We start from the raw sequence: 4,366 nt of genomic DNA, 5'->3' as shown, positions 1-4,366 counted from the left end.
ATGTAAAAACAAAATATCTAAAAAACTAAAAACTCCGGTTCCATCGAATTCTTAAAATCAAATTTCCTACAACAGAATTATTTTTAAAAAAAAGAAGAAGAAGCTCTTTGCGGTATTTGCGAAAGCTCCTAATCCTGCAGAGATTCGCGTCTAGTTGCATCGGCACCAACAAAAGGACAAAAGGGAAGATTCAAATCCGAGAAAGAGAGAGTACAAAGACCAAGCAACTTCTCGTTAATTACCGCGGTCAAAGAAACCCGGTTGGTCACCGGTCATCCCCAACTTGCACGAAAAACATAATTAAAATAAATAAATAAAAATTTCATTTTTTTCATTACTTTTCTTTTTCTTTTTATCTCTGAATTATTGATATTAACCCAAATATTAAATCCCATGAAATTGCCTATATAAACTCCCCTTCCACCCCCACCTTCTTCCCACACTCTCCAAACTCCTCCTCCCTTCCTCCTCCTCCTCCTATTCCTCCTCCTCCAAACTTCCTCCTTCATCGTTCTCGTCCATCCATGGCGCACCTCCTCGTTCATATTTTTCATATTTTTCATATTTTTCATCACCTTTTTTCTCTTTTTTTGGGCTGAATCATTGATATTAACCCAAATATTAAATAAATCCCATGAAATTGCCTTTATAAACTCCCCTTCCACCCCACCTTCTTCCCACACTCTCCAAACTCCTCCTTCCTCCAATCTTCCTCCTTCATCGTCCTCGTCCATCCATGGCGATCCCGGCCACCGCCGCCGCCGCCCTCCTCCTCTTCTACGCCGTCGCCGCCGCCGCTGCGAGGACTGACGAGGAGGTCATGGGCATGTACGAGCTCTGGCTCGCCAAGCACGGCAAGGCCTACAACGGCCTCGGCGAGCGGGAGCGGCGGTTCGAGATCTTCCGCGACAACCTCCGGTTCGTGGACGAGCACACCGCCCTCAACCGGTCGTACGCCCTCGGGATGAACCGGTTCGCCGACCTCACCAACGAGGAGTACCGCGCCATCTACCTCGGCACCCGGAGCGACCCCATGCGCCGGGTGGCGAAGGCGAGGCGCGCGAGCGACCGCTACGCCTCCCGCCCCTGCGACGACAGCATGCTGCCGGCCGCCGTCGATTGGAGGACCAAGGGCGCCGTTAACAAGGTCAAGGACCAGGGAGCTTGCGGTAATTTCACATCTTGACCTCTCTTAGCTTTTTCCCCTCTTACTTTTAGTCTTTAACCTCTATTTAATAATTTTAATTATAATTTATTATCTTGTCACTGAGCATGGGAAATACCACCATTTTATGAATCGATTTAGGCATGAATTGAATATCGGAGGAGTGGGTTTTTTTTTTTTTTTTGGTCGAAGAGAAGTGGGTTGATTGTATATATATTTGTATGGATCGATACGAATTCTATCGATTTGATTATCAAACCCGATATGATGACTTTTTGAAAATTGAAATCCTACCCTTATCTCTTTGAGGTAGTTCAGTTGTGTTGGCTAGTGATTTTGAACCTGATTTGGTTAGTAATCTTGTTTGTTTTGCGCTACAACAAGAAAAAAGTTCATTTTTTTAGTTAAGTCTAACATCGCATTTTAGCCAAAAAGAAAAAAAAAAAGAAAGAGAAAAGTCTTGACATCACATGGATAGACTAAAACCAGTGAAGTATACAGTTGTCTTCCTACATCACTTGGGGTTTACTCAATCAAGTTAGGCTTATGTGATCATCATCAATTGAGGGTTTGACAAATTAATTCAGATGCATGAACAACGTTTTGGCATTAAATCAACACGTTTCTGCTACAGATTACCCGTTTGCTGTATTGATCTGCCTCTGCAGTAATCACAAATTTAGCTCATCAAGCTGAAAACCCGATTTGTTTTCCTCCCTCATCTTTAACAGGAAGCTGCTGGGCCTTCTCTACCATAGCTGCTGTGGAAGGAATCAACCAGATCGTCACCGGCGAGTTCATATCCCTCTCCGAGCAAGAGCTCGTGGATTGTGACCGGTCCTACGATGCCGGTTGCAATGGTGGGCTCATGGACTATGCCTTCCAGTTCATCATTGACAATGGTGGCATTGACACTGATGAGGACTACTCTTACACGGGAGTCGATGGAACCTGTGATGCGTCTAAGGTCAGTACTTCCGAGTCCTTCGCAATTCACATCAGTTGTTGAAGTTGACATCATTCTAGTTTGGGAACTGAGTTTTGGAGGGGATTGAATTTTCAATATTCTGATTGCTGGCTTTCGAATAAAAATTGCAGGTTAACTCAAAGGTGGTGAGCATTGATGGGTACGAGGATGTCCCGGCCTTTGACGAGCCTTGAAGAAGGCTGTGGCTCATCAACCCGTGAGTGTTGCCATTGAAGCTGGAGGCAGAGATTTCCAACTTTATGAATCCGTGAGTGACTTTTAAGACTTTGTTATCTTTTTCAATCAGTGGCTGCGATGAAACGTAGTTTCTATCAGAACCAGATTCCATGATGGATATGAAATTGGAACTGCAATACATAGAATTTTCGAGGCACTGTATAATGCCTTGTTATAACTAAACCTAAACCCTGCCAAATCTGCAGGGCGTGTTCACTGGCGAATGTGGAACTGCACTGGACCATGGTGTGATCGCGGTTGGATACGGGAGGCAACATGGTGCTGACTACTGGCTTGTAAGGAACTCGTGGGGCTCCTTGTGGGGCGAGAGTGGATACATCAAGATGGAGAGGAATTTGGCCAACAACTACTTTGGCAAGTGCGGTATCGCAATGGAGGCTTCTTACCCTGTCAAGACCACCCAGAACCCTGCTAGTAAATATTCTTCAATGGGAAGCAGTGGTGGCATCGAGCTTGTCAGCAGTTCTTGAAGCCCGGAATAGAGGAAAACTTACAGAAAGGTGCAAGATTGATTGTCTTTGAGTTCGGGGATCACTCTGGGTTCACATGATTGTGTTATATTCCTTCCCGGGGGTCGGTTTATGGAAGGGGGAAAGGAATATGGATGCACATTGGGCGGTTTTCTTATGATTCTACTGTAAATATCTTTCATTTCGTCAACATTTGAATTCCGAAGAATTGCACCATAAGAAGCAATAATTATTGTAACTCGAACTGCCTAGTTCAAATCTTCAATTGAAACTCCTCTCTTTCACATATTATTTTCTGTTATTACTCGCTCAACTTTGTTCACTCCCTTTGTCTCTCGGCATGAGTTCACCTCTTCTGATCCTACGGGCACGCTGATCCAAAGACAGGAATGATGTTGGTAATTACAGGTTCCTAATGAGTTTTCTCTGATTCATCAGAAACCCGACCTCGTTGGTTTGGTGAATAGCAGTCTAAGTCAAATGCTACCATGATGAACTTAGACTGGCCAGAGTTTTGAAATTTGAAACTTGGTTTGTTCAATGTCAATCTTCTTGTTGCACATATTATTGGTGGGTGTCAATCGAACTAGTGATTGTCTAAAAATACCCTTTTTACCTATTGACTTGCTATTTCGTTCAATTAAGGGGCAACTTTATTATGGTAGTATCATCTTTATGACTCTGAGTTCTTTACCGTATGACATCCACTAACATATGAAAAATAGTTAAAATTTTTTAAGGATCTCAATATGGAAAAATGGACACTTTAGTGTCTATATCCATTCCAATGCTCAGTGATTCCATTTCAATATATACACTTCTCATTTGAATGTAAAAATGCCAACTGCAACCAAAAATACAAAAAAAGAAAAAAAACTCGAGAACAACAAAAAACTTCATCAAAAATCATGATCGACCATAGTTGATCTATGAGGACTACCCCAGCTCCTATCACTTCTAACTTCATTGAGACGCCAATAGTGGTCCCAAAATAATAGGAAAGAATGAAATTACCTAGACATTGAAATTTTAAAAAAAGTATAAGAAAAGTGAAGCTAACTAGTTATGTACCAGGGTGAATGTAGAGAAATATCATGAATTACTTCTTCACGAAATAGGAGGAAGATCACAGCCATCCTTTCCATTGCCTTGTTGGTCTTCAAATCTCTTGAGGCAAAACCCAAGGCTGTTATCCACCCTGAAGGACCAAAGCTGAATGACAACATCCTTCATGAGTTCATTCCGCGCGTAAGGATGCGCGACCCCATTCCACCTCTCCGTCAACACGTAAGAAAAATTTCTGCTCTTGTAATTCCACCTCTTCAGTTGCAACCCGTGAGAAACTTCGAGGCACGGCTCAATGACGGAAACCTTAATGCCCTCCTTCCTATCTAGGATTCGGATCTCTTCTTCACTCAGGAAACCTTGCCTTATCTGCTTGTTGGGTATAGAGAGCCTACTTTGGCCTCGGCTCATGTCCGTGGCAGTAAGAGTCTTCTCCACCAC

General features: G+C 43.1%; 1 pseudogene across 1 annotated transcript; it reads left to right on the top strand.

Annotated features, from left to right (window-relative positions):
• Nucleotides 1-669: 669 nt before the first annotated feature.
• LOC120288302 lies at nt 670-3,148 on the top strand (annotated as a pseudogene). Its single transcript, XR_005546639.1, has 4 exons — nt 670-1,169; nt 1,897-2,132; nt 2,264-2,400; nt 2,576-3,148. The product of XR_005546639.1 is annotated as a cysteine proteinase COT44-like (transcript).
• Nucleotides 3,149-4,366: the final 1,218 nt, after the last annotated feature.

Source organism: Eucalyptus grandis, chromosome 9 (genome assembly GCF_016545825.1).
Source record: "Eucalyptus grandis isolate ANBG69807.140 chromosome 9, ASM1654582v1, whole genome shotgun sequence".
In the NCBI taxonomy this organism is placed as follows: Eukaryota; Viridiplantae; Streptophyta; class Magnoliopsida; order Myrtales; family Myrtaceae; genus Eucalyptus; species Eucalyptus grandis.
Note: the sequence above shows the minus strand (reverse complement) of the source record. Positions and strands in the feature narration are given on the sequence as shown.